This window comes from Zonotrichia leucophrys, chromosome 20 (genome assembly GCF_028769735.1).
Source record: "Zonotrichia leucophrys gambelii isolate GWCS_2022_RI chromosome 20, RI_Zleu_2.0, whole genome shotgun sequence".
NCBI lineage: Eukaryota > Metazoa > Chordata > Aves > Passeriformes > Passerellidae > Zonotrichia > Zonotrichia leucophrys.
The window spans coordinates 10,240,701-10,266,444 of record NC_088189.1 but is presented as its reverse complement, the minus strand read 5'-3'; the positions used below and the strand labels follow the sequence as shown (position 1 = coordinate 10,266,444).

Here is a 25,744-nt window from a genome sequence, read left to right as displayed (position 1 = left end):
AGCAGCTCCAGACTCTGCCTCCAACCGGTGTGGCAGAATCTGACCTAAGTTAGTGAAGATTTATGGGCACAAGAAAGCTCTATCAGCCACTCTCTTTGTCTTCCTCACTCATACAGGGATATTTGGCTCCAGCAGGGCAGCATTTCCTGCTCTCTTTGGCTGAGCCCTTCCTGTCCCAAAGGCCATGTGGTGGTGACAGACACTGTTCCTTAGTCCCAAACCAAGCAAGAGTGGTGCTGGTGAGCTCCCACCTCTGCCCTGCACACCTGAGCCTGGAGGAGTAGGGGGATACAGTATGGGTAAATGAAGGTGGTATAGAATGTAATTGTACCCAATAAAGAGTCGCAGCTGGGTTAATTATTAAGGATTAGGAGCAGGCCTGATGTTAACAGGCCACAGCTGTAGCCAATAAGAAGCGTGTTATAAAAGAGGGGATTGGTTGGTTGAGGGAAATTGAAGGACAAGGAAGAGTCAGTGCCTAGAGGAGCTGCCTGCAAGGAACATCAAACTCTAGCAATATGGAACCCTTGCAATGTAATGACAATAGAACTATAATGACAGCATGCAGGGACCCTGCAGGCGGCCCCAAACGCAGGGGAGCAGCTGCTCCTGAGCCCCTGGGCTGTGGGCAGGGTCCAGCCCCACCCTTGGTGCCCATTCCTCCTTCCACACCCCAGCACGGATGCCCTGGCATTCCCCACTGCTGGAACAGCAAACCCTGCCTGGCATGCCCAGCCTCTGCCCACCTGCAGAAAGTCCACCCGAGCTAAAACAAAGTATTCATAGGAACACTGGCTGTCCAGAATAAAATGAAGGTGTTCTGAAAAGAATAATTACATTTTTGTGTATTTGGTTCTTCAGCCTGCAAGAAGTCCTGTTTACACACTGCTGCTGGAAACAGTCATTCCTCACAGACAAAGGGCTTGATGGCCCAATCATTTTAACCACGTGCCTTTTGTTTTCTTGTGAACCTGCTAAATAATAAGCAGTGAAATCTGGTTTATTTTTTATTTCCATATTTTCATTGGAAAAAAAGCTTCTGACAAAATGATTCCTTTTTGGTATTTGGGTAGGGGGCATTGTTTTTAGTTTGGTTTGGTTTAGGTTTTTGTTTTTTAGGTTTTTTTTTCTGTGGGAAGAATACAGCATACTCTGGGTCTGGTGTTAATGTAACCAGCCTCTTTTGAGGATCCTCACCAGTAATTAAATTACTCTTCCTCACTTTTTGTTGCATTCAAAGAAGAAATGAGCAGATTGGGTATTTCCTGCATGAAGTGATAACATCTGTGTATTATTGGGGAATACTTAAGTCCTTTTCCACTGTGTAGTAACTCAGGTTAAAATTATTTGGAATTAATGAAAGTTTTGTGTGAACAAAACCAATGTCCTGGATTCTGAGAGGTTTTATCCTTGACATGCCTTTCCACCACAACATTTTGAGGCTCTGAGATCTTATGGTATCAAAGAACAAAACAAGGACTTTTTGCAAGAAAAACCGTCTCTAATTTTAGTTTAAATCTTGTACTGAAAAAGTATGTATCTATAGATACTTTTGGATTTCATATTTGTTATTATTGGAGAGCTGAAAGTGCCAACATACTGCTTGTAAGTCTGTTGTTTCAGCTCTCAAAAGGAAGCAGGACTTATTATAAACCTTGTAGAAGAGCCTGCTTTTGTGAGAATATAGAAAAATTTTTCCAGAATGCAGTTTCAGAAAGAAAACTCTCTAGGAGATTTTGGTGGAAAATCAAGTATTTAAAATTCAAAGGTTTTTTGCTAAGGAGGTGTAACATGGTCCTCCCAGGAGATTGAACTTCCCCTCCTGTCCTTTCAGACATCACCAAGTTTGAAGAAGATGCACTTCAGTGTTGAATGGACTCTAAGCTGATTCTAGCAAGGGATATTAAAATGCTTTGTGTTAACAGCAAAAAAACCTATTTCTTGTTTCTCCAGTAAAATTCATACTGAAACTTTCTGCTCTATCCATTCCCCTTGAGAAATATTTTTATTTTCATCTCAATTGGGAAGAAAAAGCAAATTTAAAAATGTTGGACTTTCCAGAGCACATGACTTCAAATAGAGCTCCAATTAGCCAAGACAGAAAATGTAGGAAAGAATCCGAATTTCAGTCCTTCTATGGTTCAGTCATTTCTCTACTTTAACACTTAGATTATCTAAATATAGGGTCACATTTCCTCATTTCTGCACTTTTTTGAGTCAGGGATAGAACCCAAATCTTTAGCTCATCACAGGATAATTCTCTGGGCAGCCTTCCCTTTCTGTCAGAAGCAGCTGGAGAATGTTCAAACCTCACTTGGCATTTCCAACACAGGAGTTGGACTCTACCTTCCTAACCTGTGCAAGCCTCAGGCTGCTGTCAAATCAATTGCTGATAATGATGGCAACCACTGCTCTACTGAAGCTTGAGTGACAACTTTCCCTACAGTTCTGGAAAGAACATCATTGTCTTGCAACATATTCAGAAACTTCACATTTCAGCTCTCCTGGAGAAGACATGGAAAGCACCCATGTGTTTTATGGTATGTCCTGAATGGGATTTTCCAAGCATGAGGAGACAATAGAGGGCAAAACAAGTCTTGACTGAATTTTAAGGGTCCATGTGAGGCAGGTATGTCCTTGATGCAGAGGAGAAAGAACATCATGAATATTTGCTTGGTTGTGTTTTTCTCACACTGAGCTGCTGTTGGCCAGGAGGGTTTTGGGCTCAGGTGAGGGCAGAGCAGTGTCTGTGCTGTGCAGCCTCAGGGAATCCATCCTCCCTGTCCACCCTGCACTGCTGGAACTGAGTAAAGCATGGGGAGTTCTGAGACCCAGCTCCATCTCTCTGGATGGGATCACTGCCATTTTCTCTTTGTTCTCCAGGTGAAATTTCAGTGCCCATCTCCTCTTTCCCCATTTAAAGGATAAGAACCAGACAGATCTGAAAATGTCTCCTGCATCTTACAGCAGTGAGCTTTGATTCACACTTCCCTTAATTCACTGCTGTGAAAAATGGGCTGGCATCCTACTGTGAATTTAAATACTCCCAACCCAGGAATAAATGGATCCCATGGCTCATTTATCTTTCAGATATTAATTAATAGTGGTTAATTGTAGTTATGAACTGCAGCATTCCAGTCTCCAGCATCCATACATTTTATTTAATATATTCTGATTAAGGTGGAGTCAGCGAGTTGGAGAATAATTAAAACAGCTCTTTGCCATCAGCTTCTTACAAAATTTCAGCTTCCTCATGAATTCATAAGATGATTGTATCTGCCTCTTCAGAGACAGAAAGTTGTTTTGGGGCTGGAGCATGGCAAACACTGTGAGAAAATCCATTTGAACATGGTTTGTCTGTCCTTGGTGCCACAGACTGACACACCACTACCTTTCCCAGCATGGCACTGATGGAATAACTCCACACATCTGCAGTCTTTGCTCTAGAATCCCAGGGTGAGCACAGTTTCCACTCTTAATTCTGTCCCTCCTTTATGCAATGAAATAGTTGATAATTGAGCAGGGCAGTCCATGCCTGTGAGCTCACAGTACAAGAAAATTCTAAGAAAGGTTGGTATTAACTTTCTGAAACCTCTTGTTACCCCAGAAAGTCTGGGTTATAGAATAGGAGGAGAAGGATAGGAGATTAATTTGCTTAAATAAACAGAATTTTCTTCATAGATTCATGGAATAGTTTGGGTAGGAAGGTACCTTAAAAATCACCTCATCCCAACCCCCTGCCATGGGCAGGGACACCTTCCAGTAGACCAGATTGCTCCAAACCTGGTACTTTCTTATTTCACAATCCACATTTCCTTTTTCTGGACACATATAAATACTATATTTCTGTGCTTTGCTGAGATTTCATTTATTGGTGGTGGTACAAGTAGATTTCAGGCTGATGTAAATACAAAATATCATTCCTTTTCATCTGTGCTAATGAGCTTTGGTTTCAAATCTCACCCTTCATGCTGTGAGTGCAGATCCATGTTTGAATCCCCCATGGGCAAACTGGGGGTCCACGAAGGCTGGCAGGTGTTGAGGCACAGCACACTGCAAGTTTTCAGGGCAGTTTCCTGAGGGATTTCCTTTGAAGGCAGCTATTGTTTGGTTAAGAGAGAGCCATATCCACTCTACTCCCAGTGGCATCCTGAAGCACACTTGCAACACAGGAAAAATGATGACTCTCGAATTGATTTGATGATAAAGTTTCCCCCCACCCCTCAGAAATGCTTGTGGCTGAGCTCTGGCAGGGAGATGTCCTGTTGGAAACTGAACTTGGTTCATCTGGGCTCTGGTGGGAACCCCGTGTTCAAGATAAACATGAGAGCGCTCTTTGAAGTTGTTTGCTCATCAAAAGCACAGTTTCTTTGTTTGTTTTATGCTTGACACTCCCATGAGATGTAGTTCAATTTATGGTATAAAATCTTGGCAAGAGGAGGCAGTTTAGAAAGAAAAATCCCCCCCAAACCAAACAAAACCCCCTTTATGCCGCTGGGAAGGTGGGAATATTGTCCTCAGAGTCCCTCAGATGTTTCTCTTCATAGCATTTAACAGATTTTAATTTTACTTTTCTGTTGTCTATGTGAAAAATCTTCCTCCTGCCTTCAATATATTTCAAAGTCTTTAGGGCTAAGTTACATGTGAATTCACTTGAGGTTTTCAGCTGGGCCAGGACTTTATTGTGTTACTGATGTGGTGGTTGTGCTTTGATGATCTCTGCCATTGCTGTAGGAGTAAAAATCCCCCTGTGCCAACAGTCATCTCCTTCTTTCTCTTCATCACACTGAATGGATGTTACTGATGTACCTTTGATGGTGGTTTTTAGATTTGAGAATGTCCTGTTATACAAATTTTGAGCTGGGTGAAATACAAGCTGCAAGAGGCACGATGGAAATGTGACAGGATTGGAATAAGTTCTGGTCCTAGAAAAGGCATCATCCATCACCCATTATGGCTGAAGGTGTTTGAAATGTATTTTTATCAGGGTCATAGTTTTAACTCATAGCTCAAGTATCAAGTTTTTACTGGTGAACAGAGGTTTAGACCTTGTTTTTCCCAATTCTTAATTTGAAAAAAAAAAGCAAAAAAACCCATATTGGAAGTAAGTCACAGGAATGAACTGGTAATCTAAAATGTAAATTTCAGAGTTTTGTGCAAGATGCACTCAATCTCCAACTGTAGCAAATCTGAGTACCAGCAATTTGTAGCAAGATGGGTACCATGTGCAGAAATATGTATATTAATATATAATCTCTCTAAGTGTGTAAAAATGCACTCTGAGTAGTCATAATTGAACTGAGGGACATTTGTCATGACTAGGGACATGAATAGGAAAGGAAAATTACTTTTTGTCCTTATGGCCTGCTTTCTTTCTGTTTGAGAGAAGTGATACATTCCCTGCCTCTTTCTCATCTACATTACTGATAATTGATACATCTGAAGAAATACTGGTAAATTAAACATAATTTTAAGCTTCTCCATTGCCTTCTGAAAATCTTAAAGTAATTTGCTTTTAGTCAAGACTTCAAGAAGTATGTCACTGTTATAAAACTGGTCGTCATTGTAACAATGATAATTTTTTTAAAGGCGAGACATCTAAATCATAGAACAGCTAAGCTCAGGGTTTTCAGAGCACTTTAAGTACATCATTTTTGTGGTTGTTTGCTTTGAGTTGCTTAATGTAGTCATCTAAAATTCAAGGCTCCTAAAATCACTCCATGGAATCCATCACTACATGGATTTTGCCCAAGATCACAGTGGGAGTCTGTAATGCTGCTCGGCCCAGAACCTACATGCTGATTCTGACCTTGCTTAAGCTAATCTTAAATCTTCCATAGTTATTAATGTCAGTAGATTTTCTTTTTATACAAAATTACTGCCACTAAGATTAAAATTCAGATTTCCAGACTTTTCATCCTGTGCTTTAGCTCAACAGAAAGTAATTCTTTCTCCATATGCTATTTTTTGGATGAGCTTTAAAATCAGATGCTTATCTCAGTCTCTTCTTTTGGCAAAAATGAACTGGAAATCCCAGCTGGAGATTTCTATTCTGGCTGTGTCAGAAATGTCTTGGGAGCAGCTTTCTTTGCAGTGTTTCAGTGCTGCTCATTCTGCTCCCATTCACAATATCAGGAAGTACAAAACAAAATTTACATTCTGGTGTTTTAGACCAAGGGAAATCTCCTTGATTGGTTTAGAGGTGCCTGAAAACACTCATATTTTTTAAATAGAGCCACGCAGTTGGAGACAAGCTCAAAAGTGATTCTTGATTTCTCCATATTTACCTCAGACAGAGCACCAAGTCAGTGACATCTAACACAACTCTTAAGTTTATACTCAGTTGTTTGACAGTCAGGGTGTTATGCATAAAACTGTTTTGTCCTTCTGATCCTGTATTTCTGTGTGCATGCCAGGTAGTGATGATGCAAGGAGGCAAAGCTCAGTTGTAGATGCACTTCAGGTTTTACCTTGTTGATAAAGCCATCCCTTTTTCAAGCATACTGGACTCACTGCTTGCCTAGCTATGAGTTTCTCCTTTATCATGATTCAAAATATCCTTTAATCTCTCAAGAATGCCTCCTTTTCTTGTGTAAGAGGAGCACTCAGATTTTTTCTGTGTCTTGTAGCTGCGGTTCAGTCCAAGGGAGGTGAGAGAATGTGCTACTTCAAAGGTGATTTAAGTGAGCCTAATGTTTTAGGCTCTTTCAGAGTCTTTTCATTTTCAACAAGGACCTCCTGAATCTTGGTTTATCCCCAGGTGTTTCCACTGACATATAACTGGCTCTGAGAGCAGCCACGTGTGTTCTGCTAATGGGAGACAGCACTGGCGTGCTCCTCAAAACTCTGTGTTCAGCCTGGCTCCTGCTCCAATCCCAGCTTGATTTACTTGGAGTGTTATCTTGGAGAGAGCTGGCTCTGAAAACGAGAGTAGGTGGAAAAAGTTTCACTGAAAAGAACAAATTAATGTTTCCTGTCTTCTGTCCACACAGGCTTTTTTGGACAGAGCTTCTGCTGAGGTGTGTACCATATGTAAGTATTCTTGAAAGCTGGTTTCTCTCTGGTGTCACGACCTAGAGAACAAATACAGAATTGTTGAGTGGATGAGCTGCAGGTTTTTCCCTTCTTCTCTGCCCAGCATTTCTTAATTTCTCCATTCATGTCTCGATCCCATGGGTTTTTTGGTTTTTTTTTTTTTTTGCCTGGGACATCAAACAGAACTTTTTATTGTGTAGTGCCAGTGAAAATCAGGATTCACCTGTGAATTCTGTAGACTCAGAATTAAGCCAGGAGGCAACAATAAACAACCATTGCCTACAGCTGAGCATTTTGTTAAATATGCAGCTGTGAGAGGAGCTGGAGGCCTATTGGGACCCTTTCACCCAGTTCTGACCAGCTTTGGAGAGGGTGGCTGTCCTGTCTGCCCACAAAGGACAGGTGTGGCACCATGGGTCCCCTTGTTCTGCCTCTCCTGAGGGATCCCAGGAGTCCTCAGCACCTGGATCCCATTGAGGTGGGATGATGAATTCCCCAGCACCTTTCTTTGGCTTTGCCTGTTTCCTAATAAAAATGGCGTCAACAGACCTCAACAAACAGTGATTCTTGTTTCATGGCAATGATTACCATGGCTCACAAGCTTGAAGGGTACAGGTCCAGATTCTTTGGAAAACTATAATTTTTTTAAAAAGGCGTTTTTACTTCAAAAGAAGATCCTGATTATGACCTATTAGTCTGATTGTGGAAATTAGGATAGTACTTGCATTGCTAATACCTTAATTTGTTGTCTTGGAATTTCAGCTGTTGAAAAAATTTCTCCTTTGACAAAAAAGCACCCTCACTTGCTGTCCTCCAATGCCTTCCATAAGGCACATCCACCTCTGGATGAAAAGCAAGATATGAGAGGGCTTGGTGCTGTGTCCATGTAGCAAAAATGAGGGACATTCACAGCCTGGCATTGTCACTGGCTGCCCTGTCCTGCCTGCCTCTTCCTTGTCAGTTCATTTAGCTAAATCCTTTCTTCTTAAATTACTCCCTTCTGCTTAACAACTTTCACAACTTGTTTGCAACCACCCGCAGCCACTGTGGTTGTGTATTCTTTTCTGGGGGATATATTAGACTGTTTATTTAGGCTGAAAGCTGCAAAGGGAAGGTTTGCAACTGTGTTTTCATGCTGTCTAACACCACCAGAGCCTGACCATTGTTTGTTTCAAAACACCCTGCAATAAAAACAATTGATGTTGCGTGCATTCATCAACAAAAGTCATAAAGCAGTCGTAACTAAATCCCTTTATTTATTAAGTTGTTGCACCCCAAGACTCTGTGAACAGGCCAGGGAAAGGCAAATGTGGCCCACAGAGACTTCCCAGAGCAATTGTTGCTTTGAAAAGCCCATTTCACCTGCTCTCCCCTCCTCACTTGTTCCCTTCGGCATCTCGGAGCTTCTGCTCCAGGCTCCAATCAAGCGAGCACCCAAATTCCTCGAGGTACCATTTTGCAGCAATATGAGCCTAATTGTTTCTAGATTGAATATTTTCATGGGGTATCAGTCTCAGTGTTCCTGGAATTAGCATGCTCACTGAAGGATTGAAGATGCTTATCGGGCCCGACAGCTTTGGTGTCAGCGGGCTCGGCGCTGGCTGGCGACAAAATTTATCTGTGCGGAATGGAGACATATGGCCAGAATCATCCGCTCCCTTTCCTCAGTAATTAAAACATCTGGGAGCACAAAAGGGCTGTAAGGATTAAAAAAACCACCCTCTCTCTGCTAAATAAAACAGGAGAATGGTGGCTTTACATAATTGCCCAGGCTTTCTCTCGCTGTCTCTGGAGGACCAAGCTCCTCTAATGTTTTTTGAATGTGTGACGGTCAATAGAAGCACAAACTGAGCTGAGCACGGCCCTCAAACTTTTTATTAATACTGTATCTTACTTTATTTTCCAAAGGATGGATTTGAATGCTCCTGAGAGGGATTGCACATTATTTAAGGAGTAGCAAAAGCATACTGAAGTCATCAACTGTTTTACAGACCATGATTACACACTGATAGCTTTCTGTGTCTGGAGTATTCTGTAGATATATCTTTGATAAACACTGTTTCACTGAGAGCTTTGAGGTTCAAATTCAGACCAGGGCAGCATGATGACAGCTGTTATCATTTGATGGATATTCAGTGCAGTGTGTGAAGCGTGTTTAATACAGTTTTATGTAATTTTCAGAGATTATGTGTCCCAAACACAAAGCCATCTCAAAATGAAGTAATTGTCTAACTTCTTGGCCCTTGCGAAATCCCTGACAGAGCTGTGCGCTCCCAGCCTTGCAGGGCTGGACTTCAGAAGAGGAATATTATTTTTGATATATGACACTTTTAAATCCTAGAATTTGTCATCTGCAGAGATGGGCAGCCATTTTGAGAGTTACTGTTATTTTATTGTATACAGGACTCACAATGTAGGGCTTTGTAGTGACTTTTCTTTGCCTTTTTTTATTTAATGGAGTAAGATCATAGAATTGTTAAGGTTGGAAAAAACCTTAAAGATCAACAAGTCTGTCAGCTCAGCACTGTGATTTGAGTGGATGTTCTTCAGTCTCAAGTACCTGAATAACATCTCATCCACATTTTTTGGAAGTGGTGAATTTACCCAGTATCTCCTGGGGGAAAACTGAGAAACTGAGGCAAAGGGGTGGAACTGAATTGCCTACAAACACATAAAAATCTGTGGCTAAGGTGGCTAAATTGAATGAAGCTCCTCTGAGGCTTCTCCTGTAACAGCTTTTTGTGTTTTGAAACCACAGTTCAGCCGTACCCAGTGCTTCCACCAAGGAACCAGACCAGAGGGTCATCATGAATTTTATCTGAAAATCTGTGCAAGTAAAAAACCCCGTATCACTGAGGAATGATACCACAACCAGTTTCTCTGGAACTGCTCGTTGCTAGACCCTGGTCTGTGATATCCGCAACCAGTGTAACACAGGTGGGCCAAGCACAGCCTGGGCTGCTGATGGGGATGAGTGCCCACGCCTGCTGTGGGTGGGCTGGGATTCAAATCCCTGACTCCTTCAGAGCAGGAGTTTTCCCTTCAGTCTTCCATGGCTGACGTGAGGGTGCTACCTCTTTGCCTTTTAGGTGCCTTCTGGATTTAAAAACATTTCCATAAAGTGGAGATGCTCAGGTGCCTTTCCCTTCCATGCCCTGGCAGTGATACAGCAGGAGCTCTTGGCACCTGGAGACTCTGCTTTCACAACTGCTGCAAGGTAAGGACTTCTCTGTGGGCAGTTCTGGGGCTGAGGTTTGTTCCTGTGTGAAGGAGAATCTCCTGCCTCCAGTTTCTCTTTTGGAGCCCTGTGTGGGTGCCTAAAGAATTCTCAGTTTGTTGTGTCTGGTTTGTGTGGAGCAGGAGGAGGTAGGGCCCAGGGTTTGTGAGGTCTGTGGGTGATGATGGACTTAGAGCTTCAATTTTGAGAAGTGTTGTAAAGAAGGACATGGGATGAAAGGCTGATTTAGGGAGGTGGATGAAATGGAAGCAGAGGGGAGGTGATGAGGAGAAGAGGATTAAGTTCTTTGCTGGGAATTAAGGGAAAAACATCCCATGGAACTGCAGAAGCTGGGTGCTACTGGTATTCAGTTTACACTTCACACTTGCTTCCAGCAGTACCCAAGCAAACTAAATTGGGAGCCATTGGCAGTAATATCCAGATTAACTTTAATTTAGTACTGGAAGGCTCTGCAGTGAAGCACCTCTGCACTAATTTGGCTCTTTGTCAATAAAATGAGCTCTTGTGATGTTTCCAGTAACTGAAGTGGCTTCTTGACCCAGCTGGGTCCTGCCTGGGCAGCAGAGCTTGGCTTGGGAGTGAGGCATGCAAGGAGGGACACTTGGGCAATCTCACTATTTCTGATTTGTTGCTTCTCCTCCATGCATCTCATGTCTCCTTTTAGCTGAAGGTAGCTCTCCCTGCAGTGTTAGCAGCCATTGCATTTAGTAGAATACCCCAGATAATGACAAGTAGTCTTTTTCTTAAAGAAAACTTATCCCAGTAGAGGTCTAATCCAATATATTTATATGACAAACAGCTGAAGCCTTGAAAATGTCTAGCTGGCTTAAAGATTCAATTAAATCCAGCCCAGTTCTAGGTGTACTTCCTAATTAAAGTATTTGGCATCCACACAGACATAAATATTTATGCTTAGTAGAACCTATCCCAAACAGCAAAACAAATTACTCTGACAACATGGAAAACATGAATGCTCTCCATGGCTCTATTATCTGCATGCATAGCTTAAGTTTCAGCAGGTGTCATTTTATAAACCATGGAAGAAGCTGTCAGATGTGTTTGGAAGGAGGCTGACAGCATAAGGGAAGGTGGCAGTTTTAGTGGGAATGGAACAAGAATTCTGCAAGCAGCATTGTGAGCCCGATTCTGATCTCACTTTCATAAACTCAACAATCTGGGCCATATTCTCAAAGATTTGATCTTTTACCCTGTCTGAGTGACACAAGAACACTGACAGCACATACAAATATGGCAACAGGTCGTTTTTACCTTGGGAATTGTGAATATTTTTGTTTGGTGGGTTCCATGTTCTGCCTCTCGTGCTCTGGCCAGGATGAGTGTTATATGCCTATGTTTGCTGGTTTCCTAACAAATCCAGAAACCATCCAGTCCCTCATAAATTCCAGTGTTATCAACGCATAATTCCTGCAGCCCCACAGTCTAGTACAGACAAGCACTTAGCTAGATATTTTGGGGCTGTGTTTTTCTGCTTGCTTTGGAAGTTGAAGTTACTGGCATGAAGAGTGTTCCTAATTTATAGCATTAGTTAATTTTCCCTGGAGACTCAGGATCCTAAACTATCCCAATTCTGTATTTTGGGCCCTATCAAATGGCATAATGAGGGTGGTCATAATTTAACATTCTTCTGGCTGGTGTAAACAAGGGATCTTGGACTTGGAAAGACCCCAGTGTTCAAACAAAAAAATAAATCTCAGAAGAAAGGTTCAGAACCAAGATGCATACAAGATTAGGTGTTTCTGCTTTGTTTACCAGCCTTCATTTAACCCCTAATTTTTGTTTTCCCCTGTGCTTTACTGTTGAAAATGGGATTAAAAAAGCAAACCCAAATCTGGGGACATCTCATAGAACAGGACACACTTGCATTTATTTTATTTATTTAGCAACAGACATCTATTTTTAAAGGAGTCAATAATCACTCACATCCTTGCTTCCAAGCAGGAAGAACACTGGTCATAAATAGTGTAACAGACTTGGTGCCAGGTGAGCATCTGCATATTTTTTCCATTTACCTCCCTTTGTGCTGGTCATGTTCCAGGATCCCAGAAAAATAAATCTGTCCCCATCCTCCCCTCTGCTTCTGCAGTCACTTATGGAGTGGCCACCCCTTTATCCATCCCCCCTTGGCTGTTCCCTGCAGGAATGTCCCTAATTCTCACAGTGGCCTTTGCTCCATGTAGGAGGATCCAAACCACTCATAGTTTGGAGCAGGGCAAGGGAGAGGCAAGACAGGGATGCCCCAGGAAAAACTCCATTTGTATTGATACCTAAAAACAGAAGCCAGACAAAATTAGGATAATAAAAAGCAGCTATATTTATTGAAGGTATATTTTGGGCAGAGGAAGCCTCCCAGGGGCTGCACCCAAAATGGACTGTGGGTTTTCACACTTTTATAAGTTTGGTCCATTTGCATATCATGGGTTAATCTTCCAATTACAGCTTCAGGTAATGAAGTAGTTTACCCCAAGTTTGCCCCCCTCACAATTCACTTTTGTTTACATTTCTTGAGGCAGTGAGGTGCCTTTGATTCCCAGGCTAGAGAGGAATTGTGTCCAACCAAAATGGGAAAGCAGCAGTTCGCACTGTGGAGTTTAAAGTTATACACAAAGGAATTGCAGGGTTACAAATATATGGAAAGTATAAAAGCTAAAATCGTAAGGCATCAGCGTCCCTTTTCCCCAAATACATTTGAGAACACAACATCCAGACCCCTGTGGGGGTGTTTGTCAGAGTGCAGGGTGGAAAAGGCTGCCCAGGCTTTCCTGGGAGCTGTTCCTTGGGAGAGCAACCCGGATTTACACAGCAGGGCTGTGGCTGGTTAGTGTTAACATTGCCTCTGTGAGCATTGGGGGAATTGGAGTAAATCTTCCAAGAACACAGAGCTGGTTTCATCTTGTTTGACACATTGTTTCCTGATAAGAGCTGCTGGGAAAATACTTCAGTTTTCTTGTCAGACCGAGCTCGCTGAGTTGCCAGGAGAGACTCTGAATCCACGAGGTCCTGAAAAGGAAATTTAAACAGGAGGGAGGGAACACAGTGATGTGTGAAATCACTGAACACCAGGGGCAACTTCCTGAAATATGGATAAATGTAAAAGTATGTGGAAATATCTCCTTGTCTCTGCCTGACAAAGGAAGGTGAAGCTTTTAATTTTCTCTGTGATTCCTGGTTGCTGTTGCTGGTTCCCCAGTTGTGCCTCCAGGTGGGGCTGAGCTGTTTGATCCCGACTGAAATTTGCAGTTGCCAAAAACTGCAAACAAGGGACTCGTTCACCTGTAGAAACTTTGGAGGGCCAAGGTGACTCAGGTGATGCAGTGTAGTTTAAAGGCAATAAGAAAAAGAACATGAAACTAGTACAACAATGTGCTTTATTTTTTATTTTTGGTGGGTGGCTGAGGGGTTTCTGTTCATTTTAGCTTAGTCCTGTTGCAAGTCTGTTCCTTATGTTAAGGTTGTGTTCCCATGCATCCCAAGATCTCTCCTAATCCCACTGATACTTCTTGGAATCACAGTCTTTATTGCAGAACATTGTTTTGAAAGTGTGTGAGCGTATGCCAGCAAACACAGAGACTTCTGTTCTGAAAACTCAAAGCTTGGATAATTCTTGAGCTCTTTTTGTGTGCATGAAGTTAAACACTGCTCTAGTTTTTGGTGGAAAACGTGCACTAAAAGTTTATGCCAACCTATGTTGGAACCCACAGCCTGAGCATGAGCTGGACAGGACTCGATGGCTGAGTTTTGACTCAGAAATTCTTTCAGACTCAGAAATTCAAGGGCTGCAAGCTCAGATAAAAGTAAACAGACTTTCCATGAACCACAGTGAACTGGAGCCATTATTCTCAGCAGAACTCACACTGAGTGGTGCTCAGCCCTGAACTGCATTGACTCCAGCAGAGAGGGAGCATTTGCTGTAAAACAATTGTGGATGTTTATTTTTGGCATCTTTGAAAATCCAGCCGTGGGCATAGGTGTGTAGTGAGGATTTATTTGCCACCTGAGCAAAGTATATTCTGTGTATCCAGCATGAGAAATAAATTAAAACATGAGTGTGGAGAGGGATATGATTTTATCATCATATCTGTGTGAAGTAGGAAATACATCCTCATGCCCTCTGAACATTTCTTTTCAATCTGAGTTTCTAGTTGCAAGAAAGGATAAACACTTTTGAAAGAGCACACTCATGACAGACACACACAGTGACAAACTTTTAAAAAATACATGTCCCTAATTTTCTAAGCAGCTGTTTAAAACTAGATACATGTCAGAAATTACCTTAGTGATGTCAGCTCAGCCTTTTGCATTTTTCACTACCTGTCCCTGGGCAAATTCTGATCCACCACCCTGCACAATCAGAGATGTGTTTCTTCTACAAATTAAAGTAGTTAAGCAAAATGGAAGCTTGAATAGAAAAGTTTATAAATTAGCTATGAAGTTCTGTAAACATGTTTGCTGCCTTTTCCTTTTTTTTCTTTTTTTTTTTTAATTGCAGCTCTAAATGTTTAATTCAGAGGTTTCAGCAGCAGACATAGCTAAGGGTTCTGATGGGGCTGCAGCAGCACAGCCTCCTGTCTGTCAAATGGACAGTGCTCCCAGGAAAAACAACCCAGATTCCCCAAAAGACATCTGTGTCAAATTGATGATGAGCTTGACTGGCATTTTAGAAAGATCTTGAGATGGCAAGATTAACCCTCAAATGGCCTGGGAGGCAAAGGGCATGGCATTTGAAAAGAGGACCTCACACAGGACTTGGCAGGTGGAAAAACCTGCAAGACTCAGCTAAATGCAAGTCTTCTTCAGAAATGATAACTTTGGAGCTGGGGGAGGGGATGCAGGTGATGCTGTTGGCTCTCCCTGGTTTTCCTTGGAGTGGTGCAGGATTTTAGTATGTGTTTTCCATGGAAATAGCCACTGTGCAGTGCTTCATGGAAGTTACAGGCTGTGAAATGTTTTTCAGGTAATATATTGGAAGGTCCCAAGCATAGAACCCTAAAATACGCTGAGCTGGGACTCACAGGGATCATCTAGTCCAGGTCATTGTCTCTCACCAAAAATCCCACCCTGTCCCTGAGGGCATCATCCAAACACTGCTGGAGCTCTGGCCACCTTGGGGCTTGACCAGCGCCCTCTGGGGCAAGAATCTTTTCCTACCATCCAACCAAACCTCCCATGGCACAGCACCTGTGCCATTCCTTTGGGTGCTGTCCCTGGTCACAGAGAGCAGAGGTCAAAGCAGACCCTGTTGAGGTCTGACCTCAGTCTGCTCTGGCCTCAGCTCCTTCTTATACGGCTTCCCCTCTGGGCCCTTCACATCTCAGTGCTCCTCCTTTGGGCACTCTTTAGTAAATTTATACCTTTTTTTATACTGTGATGCCCAAAACTGCACCCAGGACTCAAGGTGAGGCAGCACCAGCACATCTCCTGCTTTTCTCCAAGCTGGAGAAATCCATCACACCTGGCCCTTGGTGCTGCTCTGGTGCCACCAGATACTAATGAGCCACCTTAAAAATTCAACAGTAGCTCCTTAATGTTTCCCTGAAGGAAAATAAAGAACATGAAAGACTGACAATTGCCCTGACAGTAAAGGGAGAGCAGTTGCCTGTGTTTGGATTTCCTTGTGTTTGAGTTGCTGTGCTTGTGTTGTGTCAGCAGTGGGACTCCTGCAATGCAAGGAGCCAGTTCCTCCACTGGTGTATACTGGTGATCTCTGCTGCTGTCACTGGAGCAAGAGTTATTTACACCGGAGGAAGAGCTGACCTTCATAAATTGTAAATAGTCCTTGACAGGAATGTGTACTGGTGGCCTTGTCAGCTCTCAGAGGTTTTGTCAGTGTTGGTCTGCTGGTAAATGTTCTGGCAAACTTCCTCCAGCAGAGCCAGCAAAATCTTGGCCCTCCTGGCCTCCTATTCCAACATCTCCTGCTGCAGCAAGGACCCCAAAGGGCCACATCTGACCCAGAGTGGGTTCTGCTGCTGTGATTGCATCCATGGCACAGTGATGTTCACTGGAAACTCTGTCCCTGTATTTCTCAGTGTCTGGGTTCTTAGCAAAATTGTGCATTGTAGGTATGACTTGATGTCTGTAATAACTCCACCACTGGAAGTAATTGACTGTCTCAGTGAATTTAGCTTTATTCCTAAGGCTTGCCAGTTTTTCTAGAGCTGTGAAAAAAAAAAAATCAAACTTACATTCTGATCATAAGGAGATAATCATGTGTCTTTTAAACATTATTTTTAGGTCTCATAAAAATGTAGGCTAAGGGATATTCCCCTCTTTCTTTCCCCTCTTTCTTTCCCCTCTTTCTTTCCCCTCTTTCTTTCCCCTCTTTCCTTTGATTTTCTCTATGATAGTCACTGGCCTCCGTTGGGAAATAGTTTTTGGAAACCAAATGTAAATTTTGTGCAAGTTTTATGTTGCTTGTGGTGTTATGACAGCATTAGAGCCCCCTGTGCTTCCCCTGTTTCTTGGGAATTAATCAGTGTGCCTGACATTTTCTGAGGATCAAAATAGATATTTAATAGCGGATAAATACTGAGATTGTTTTATTCCTAAAAATGAGCAATAAATTGCCTAGAAACAGTTGCTGAGAATGTAAAAATTATTTAATACCTATTAGGCAGAAGCTGATGGACCTCAAGGCACTTTATTAACAAGGAACACGGCTCCCACGTAGTGTTGTGATTGATATGAGTGTCTCCATGTACAGATGTGAAATACTAATGGAGGCTTCAGGAGAAGAGTTAGGGCTCTCCTGGGGATTTATCACTTTGCTTCAGACTGGGGAGAAGCAGAAGTTAACAGCAAGTTGTAAAGGCTCTTGCAGGTTTTCTCACCTGCTGTATATACTCATTTAAGAAAAGAAAGGTTTACTGAAGAGGAAAAAAAGGTTTAAGAAAAAAAAAAGTTTACTGAAGAGGAAATGGACCCTGAAAATATGATTTTTTTATGAAAAACTGCATTCAGAAAAATTTGAGGATGAATAAAGGCCAAATGGGAGCTTCTCAGAGCTGAAATCCCTTAAGTTTATAAGTTTCTTTTGGGGCTGCAGGATGAGATCAGGTGTAAACAGAAGTGGGAGCTGTAAATTGGGCTGGCAGGTGCAGCTGTGCAGCCTTCAGAGTGGGGATGGTGCCCAGGAGAATCCCGGCTGTGATGGAGAACCAGGGGGGAGCAGCAGCCATTTCAGATAAATGCTTCCCCTGGCATCATAAATACAGGTGGCCAGAGTATTATCCTCTGTGTGAGGACATCCAGCAGCCCTGGGTTTGTGGGTCATTAATATCTCCAAGTTCTAAACTGGCACAGACCACAGTGGTTTACCACAAGTGAATTAGATCAATTAATTTCCAACCCAAACCTAATGGGCATTTTAGGAAAGGATTTAATGTCTCATTTACTCTCTACAGTTATCTTGTTAAATGCCAATTAAGTATCTAAATATTTCTTACAGCCTTAATGAATTACAATATAATAAGTAATAAATGATCACTAGTTTTTACTAACGTGCTGAAGTCTGCTGTTAACTTGACGAAGTGAACATTAAATTTTCTTAGGACAGTTGTTTGTGCCAGTGAAAGAATTATTTTTAATAACACTGTAATTTTAAAGTAATATAACTGGTAGACTACAGTCTCTTTTTTTTCTTTTTTTTGGTCCAGTAGGATAATGTCAACAAGAAAAAAGTTGAGATTGCCCTTTAAAGGTCATATGTTTGAAAAAGTTTTTAAACTTATTTTTTCTCCTAAATTTTGCAAATACTTCCATTTCTTCCAATTAGTTTGTGATGTAATTAACCTCATTTTCACATGCAGTTGCACAGCTGAACTGAAAATCTGGCCCCACATTTTCAAACTGGTGAAAATATTATTGTGGAATTTCAGAGTGCAGTAGCACAAATATATTTTTCCAAATGTATTTGGTGTCCTTTAAAAACATCTGTGACTTTTTAATTTCATTCTTTTTTTTTACTATTTGCATGAACCACAACAGAATATATATGAGTTCACAGGTACAAACAAAATACTTGGAGGTGATTTCCACTCCCCCCCCCCACTTATATTTGGGCTCCATCCTTTCTTTCTATTATTTGAGAACCATATGCAAACATCAAGGAGGTGATTTTTAATCAATCCTTTCTGTTATTCCTCAAAGAGAAAGAAAGCTCGTTCCTTGGGACAAGCTGGGTTATGCCAAGGGGAGAGGAGCATAAAGCTGCAAAATCCTGCAGACAGGATCAGGTGGGGTGAGGCAAAGGACAGGAACTCCCCAGGCCTGTGATAACACCTGGAATGAAACCTGGGCTGCACAGGTTCCATGATGATGATGCTTTGTTGGGTTCTGGACCTATTGCAGTGAAAAATCTTTCGCTCTTCTGATGAAATGAGTGTGAATAAATTAATTTTGTGAATCCAGAAGGAACACTCCCCCTGCATAATCCAGCAGCCTCAGGTTCCAGCTGAGTGCTGTGGGTTTTGAAGAGTGGCTGATTCTCCTGGGCTGTGTGGAGCTCCTGGGGCAATGGGAGCTGTGCCTTGCAGCCATGCCCACAGCTCTCTGTTCCTACAGCAGAACTGCTACCAAAGCTGGATTGTGGTTTTCTGTGCTTTGTTCCCACATTAGGGGCTCTTAGCAGTGTTCTGCAGGTATTGCTCCTAAGCAGAGTCTCTGTGCATTGTATTAAAGGGAAAGCAAAGGGACTTCATCTCTTATGCTGTATTAAAGAGAATACAAAGGTATTTTCAGAGTGCTCTTTTCTTTGAGCATTGTCCTCCCTATTTATGACAGCAATTAGTTTATTCTTAAAAGGAGGAAAATAGAAAAAGCAGCACACAAGCACTCAAACTGTGCAGCTCCCTAAGTGCTTTTTTCCAATTTATGAAACAAACAAAACAAAAAAAATTCCCTGCGAAGTTAAACTAATATGAAACAGCCCCAGCATTTGAACTTGTCGCACGAAGCTGGTTTAAATTTTAATGTGAGCTCTGGAGTAGATTTGTGTAAGGCAAGGTAAAGCAAGTCCCATGAAATATTGATTCTGTACATTTTCTTATGAATTTTTATACTCCAATTTAGTAAATTTTTCATCTCGCCTGCACTTAGAGGTTGCCTATAAAGTCGTTACTACCAATTGTATTAACTGTTGTAAATAAATCATCTTGGTTTGGGCTATTTGTATGAACATGGGCCGACAGGGCCCGGTTTTGTTTGAGCAGCAGCATGTTATGGCCTTAGTCTGAAAGGGCTAAAAAGGGATTATCAAAATTTAAAATCCGTCATGGCAGGGTGGCAAGGCTGCAAAGCCCAGGAGCATCTGTCAGAGGCAGGAATCTTCCTTCTGCATGTCCCACCTGCATCAGACAAAGCAGCAGGGAGGGGTCTCCACAGGAAGGTTGTTTTCTGGTTTATGTCAGGAGAAAATGGGGTGGGAGGGGTGGCATTGCCACCTTTGTCCTTATGCCTACATGTTGCTCCCTTGAAGAGAAGAATAAAAACTATAAATGTTAGCAATGCTTAGGTATAGCCTGACTTTGCAAAGTGTTTTCTTTAAAATGCCACCTGCAAAGGGACATCAGAACACCTGATTTGAGGGAAATCAGCAACTAAAAAAATTTCCTTTGGCAGTTTCAAGCCTCTAAACCCCAGTTGTCTTTACCCAGAGCTTGATCATGAGCTCTGATCTCCTCCATCAAACCTAGCTTAGATGTTCACACTGCCTCCTCATCTCTAATTATAACATATTAAGTGGGTAGGTAGGCAAGATTGTTCTACTTTGTGTCTCTGTATGAAACACAGGTTTTCTGATGCCTTTCCTTTTAAAATAATATTTTCAAAACGTTACATAACATTCAGCTGGATAACCTTAATGATTTCTTTTCTATGAGCTATTCCGCTGGTGAGTTTGGCTGCTTAACAGAAACAAAGCATGAGAGCTTCAAGGTGTTTAAATGGTCTCATTATTAATTTTGGACTGTATCGAAATTAATGCATTTTATTGTTTTTAATTTGGTTTTCAATGCTGCTTTTCTGTTGAAACTGACTCAGAGAATTTCAGCAATGTTCTGAACAAAGTCATGCCTGGACTCTGCTGTAGACACAAGTGCAGGCTGTGAGCTATTAATGTCATTGCAGCTCTTTGAGTCATAAATGTCAGCAATCATTTGATGAGGGCCTGACTTGAAGCAAGTTTTTGTATGTGCTTATAGCCTGTAGTCTTGAGAGGTGCTTAAATATCTCCTTAAAGCTGGAGTATATGCTTCAGTGTTCTGAAGATGGATGGCATGAATGTGGCTTGCTGTGGTTGATGTATAAATAAGAACAGATGGTTTTTCCAGATTCTAGTTAATGGCAATTAAACTCTAATTTGTTATTTTGTACAGAACAAATCTCTGTTAAATTTCTGGTTCTGTAAATACTCTGAAACAATGTTTTTGAGATTCTGTCATGAATCTTTGGGCTATTTTGAGATAAGCCTTATGGTAATTTAATAACAAAACATACCAGGTGCACTTCTGATCTTGGTTGTCTATGTATAGTTTTCCAACCATTTTCTGTTTCACCTGCCTTTAAAGAAAGATTATAAGCTTATTTTCACAGTAGCCCTAAGCATAACATTTTTCATCAAATGAACCTGTGAATAACAAGAAATTCAGTAAGTGTTTGGAGATAACAGCAAAACAATAAGTGAGAGAAATTCACTCAAAGTGTGCAAATAGTCCTCTAACTTGCCCTCTTCTATCCAAGCTGAGTCCTGCTCTGAAACCAGCTGTGCCCTCTTGGTTTGTGTGTTGCTTGTAAGTTGCTTTCTTAGATAGATTTAAAGTTTTGGGGTTTCCTTTTGTTTTGTTTGTTTGGTTTTGGTTTTTTAGGGTTTTTGTTGGTGTTGTGCTTTGTTTTGTTTTTGTCTTGTTGTTTTTTTTTGTTTTTTTGTTTTTTTTTTTTTTAATTCAGAATATCAATAGTATCCAAGGAAAAACTCGACTATTGTTCCAAAGGAGCAGCACCTCATTAGTTAAAAGGCTCTCTGTAATAATCACCCCGTGTTCCGTAGGTTTGCCCTCCTTGGCTGGAGCTGACCTCTCAGCTAGCTGTCTGTGTATCCTGAGTGTTTGTGTAAACAGCCAAGGATCCCGTTAATTACAGAGCCTTCCTCCCATTCAGCAGAGCCATGTCCGGCCTCCTGTGATGGCCAGGCCGATAGGAGAAGCCTCGGGAGACAGGAAGGAGCTTGCAGAGAGGGAAAGCTCCGGGAGGGAGGGAGAGGCAGTGGGAGCTGCCCTGAGTGAGGAAAAGGGAACCGGAGCAGGGGCACAGCAGCATCTTGCACCGTGGCCTTTGGAAGCTGTGGGAGGCAGTTCTGGGATTACAGAGCTGAATTCTCCCTGTTTTGGGGTTACCAGAGTTGTAGCATCAACCCTTTTGGCCCCAGAAATCCTCACCAAACATTGATGTTGGGGTTTGTATCATATTCCCCAATTTGTGCTGGGGAGAGCTGAATGATGTGCTAAGAACCAATCCAAATATTTTCTCCAAACTTAGAGTCACTCCCTGAATCTTAAAGGGGGTTGGCTTGATTTTTTAATTCCCCTGTTGCCCCTTGTGTTTCTGCTTTTCCCCACACAGCTCTCTGTGTGTGTAGTTTGTCCTCTTCATTCCCAGCTCTCACTGATGTGGAACCTGCCTTTCCCTGGCACAGCATTTGTGGGACTTTGTGCTCCCAGGCTGAGAGAGCAGGGCTGGAGCTCAGGTGCCTTTTCTCCAGGGACTTTTTTGGGGATTTTTGTGCAGTGATAAATGGAATATCACTGCAGAAAGCCAGTGAGATTGACAGCAAACCTTTGTGAAAGGGTCAGCATCTACATTGCCTTGGTGTAGAGTGTCAAGACTGGGAAGGAAAATGAATTGTAGAAGAGAACCAAGTTTTTCCTTTGTGTGTTTATTTTTACAGCCCTGATTAGTGTTGGCTATTCTGAATTTCCATGCTATTCAGCCTCATTGTAGATATGATGTTGGAATGATGGTGATGTGTTTTGCTGGTTTGGGTTGGATGGCAGCCCTGGTGGGGCTGTAAAATTTGGAGAATCTCAGATGTCACTCTTCCTCTGCAAACCTGCATATTATTGATTCATTTTGTTTTAAAGATGCAAGAAAAATCCTGCTGGTTGATTGGAACTGACAAAGTGTAACTCAATCAGTTCTATGAAAGACTTTTGAGGGCAGCTAGAAACCATTGTTACATTAAGTTCAACTATTTAGACTTCAACATATATGGCAAAAGCCATATATTTAAATTTTTAAAAGCTGTTTGGTCACCATAGTATTCTCAACCAAAAAAAATTTTTTTTGAATAGCTGCTCAATGCATCATTCTTAAATAATCTATGTGGAACAAATAAGATGTAGACACAGATAACTGATATCAGGAAGGGGAGGATGGTTGAATGCAGGAAGAGCATCCTGCATGTTTCCAGTTGAATTTTTAACCAATTGGACAGGCAGGGTTGTCCTCTTGGCTGTGATGCTGCCCAGTGTGGTAAAACAAAATGGTTCTGGTAAATGAAGCTGAGGGCCAACCCTGTGCTCACACAGGGATATTGCTGAAACATCAGCTAAACCTTCCAGTAACTACATATGGCTAAGTACTGCTAGTATTTCTACTTTTGTTTTGTTTTTTAATCAATTGAGCAAGTAAAAGATGATAAAACTGTTTTGATAGAACAATGTCTGATTGAAAAATATTCTCTCCATTTTTCACCAGAGATACAACTGGAAGCGTGGATAGCCAACCCCTGCTTTGTGTGTTGAAGTGAAATAATGATCACATTAGATACAAACTCCTAATGCAGGCAGCAGCTTTGGTGTGTCTTGGCCTATTTGCTAAGTTGCCTTAACTCCTCATAACTCACTCTGAATAGACTGGAATGTCAGGTGCTAGAAAGTTCAGCAGGGAGCAAGGTCAGACTCAAGGGCCCAGCATTTTCAGAGACAGGAGCAGATTAAGTTCACCCTTCAACACTCTCTTCTGAGAATCTGCCACTCCTGTAAACCCATTTTAGCTGTAGTACCCAAAAGTCTGACAATCAGAAACCAGAAACACTTCAGTGTGTATTTCTCCCAGAAGCAGGCAGTGTCAAGAAATGCAATTTTGTTAGATGACTGCATTAGCCTTGAACTTTTCAGACAGATCTAAATGAAGAGGAGGAGTTTATCCTGGCTTCTAGGAACTGATGGGAGCCCTGTGGGGCGTAGGTTCAAATTTTTAAATGTTCACATAAAATCAGACCGTGGTGTCCACCTCCTCAAAAGCTCCACGGGTGGAGAAGGAAAGAACATACCATAAACACATGCAATCCTTCAGAGTTCATTATACAGCAAGTGTGTTTCAAAGGACCTTGAGAGCATGTTTCCAAGGGAGGGGTAAGGTCGATGCATGGATGGGAGAAGCCAATTGAAATCAATGGGAATTGATTTAGAGTCTGGGGGCACTGTGTTAAAATCTCCAGTCTTACCATACACCTTCATGAATATTAACAGCAGCGGGATCAATACGCAGCTGATTTTCAGATGTACAGCTGGCTCCTTTTCGTCTGTAGATTAAAGACATGGCAATCTTTCTTTCTTTAGATAACACTGAGAATTCCAAAAAAACGACTTGTGACTTTAGATCCCGTTCTCCAGGGCTGTTTGATGACGCTCATGATATTTCCCTACTTTTTAAGGACGCGTTTCCCCAGTTACGTTTATCTCCGGTGTCTGTTTCAAGGATTTCATCTAAATAAGGAGGAGTGGGCTGCTCCTGGGAGCACTGAGGTGGCTTTTCCATGAGCTTGGGAGTGCAGGGGTTTGGGACAGCCCTGGTGCCTGCCCTCCTGCCGGCTGCCTGCCAGCAGATGGCTGCCGCTCTCTGATGGAAGCGAGCGCTGCAGAAAGTCACTGCAAATCTCTCTGCTCCTGCAGAGCAAGGAGCAAAACTCTCTGCTCCTCTAATCCCTGACAGCTCTGCCTCCAGCCCTGTGCCGCCACAGCCTGCCAGCCCAAATGACTGCTGCAATGCACGTGGAAGAGCCCTGCGAGGCTCAGAGGTGGGAAGCTGTGATGCTGCTCTGTGCTCGGTGCATCAGCTGAGCCGTCTTCGCTCTGAAAGTGAAATCAGACTTTGCCAAGTCTCCTTTTCTCTGCCTCAACAAAGGATGCGCGTTGTTTGAAACATCCTGAGCCGGTTTTGTTTGTTTGTTTTGAAAGTGCAGGTCAGGATCCAGACTTGGCAGCTTGTCCTGACTTCCTTAAGGAGCTGAGCAAATGCCCCAGGCCCAACCAAGTGAAATTCTGGGAACATTTTGGATTCCTCTTTCCAGCAAAGATTGTCGTGTTCAGGCAGCTTAATGACAAAGAATAATGTCTCAGGCTTCTATATACATTACAAAATACTTATAGAAAGCTGGGTATGTCTCAGGCTTACAGGTTTAATGCTTTTTCCTTGTGCTTTCTTTAGGTAATATCTAGCAAAATGCATATAATTGAAATATACTTGCTTTATTCCAGTTTTGTCACTATGTCTGGTGATAAAGATGTGAGCAGTGCAAGATATGCGCATTATCTCTGGCATCAGATACTGGAGGAAGTTACTGGCATTCCTCAGAGAGCCAGGGCATGCTAAGGGTGGTCTAATTCCTGGCACCCCAGGAAAATGAAGTGGCCAGGGCTGCTTCCAGCCAGGGTTTGCTGTGTCCTTGTCCTGCTGAGCTCTTCCTGGTTTTTCCAAAAGTGACAAAGTTACCCCTGTGATGAATTCTGGTGATTGCTTGCACTTGTGAAGACATTGCTATGTTTGCAAGTTGTGTTTGTTTTGCATTTAAGAGATTTCAGGTTTTGAGCCAATTTTCTTATATTTGTTTTGCAATGAATTCTGCAAAACTGGAATTTAGGGCCTGAGCTGATGCCTGTGACAGGGGGAAAAAACCTTGAAAAATTAGGAAAAAAAGCTAAAAAGTGGTTTCTGTAAGTTTGATAGAGGTCCATGCTGCAGTGGCTTTCAGAACAGTTTTTGAAAAATAGAAATGGTGTGGAAGAAGGCAATGGGAACAATGCAATACAAAATGGGGTAAACTTTGAGACTTTGTCTTTCTATACATTATTCATCACTGCTCATGAAAGGCGACTTGGCTTCTCTCATGTTTTTGACGGCCAGTTGGAAATGGTGAAAATGTTTGTAACTTCTATTGTGTTTTTTTCTAATTAGACAAGACAAATAGTTTATGAAGAGCAAGGACAGAATTAATCATGGGCTCTTGCTCATCACAGCTGTGTTCTGAATGCCTGACAGAGCCACTTTATGGCATATAATTCAACATATAGAATAAATGTAGTACAAAGGACAGAGTTTGGAAAGCATTTGCAGTGGCGATCACGTTGTTTTGCAGAGTCCTGAGCATAACTGAGTACAATTGAACTGAAAGGGAGC

The 25,744-nt window shown here is 42.0% G+C and overlaps 1 long non-coding RNA gene across 1 annotated transcript in view; it reads left to right on the top strand.

Moving 5' to 3' along the window:
• Window positions 1-10,114: 10,114 nt before the first annotated feature.
• The window catches only part of LOC135456447 (uncharacterized), an 86,016-nt gene continuing 70,386 nt past the window's right edge, over window positions 10,115-25,744 (top strand). Inside the window, exon 1 of the long non-coding RNA XR_010442551.1 lies at window positions 10,115-10,252. This is a non-coding gene — a long non-coding RNA (uncharacterized LOC135456447). The remainder of the gene's footprint in view (window positions 10,253-25,744) is intronic.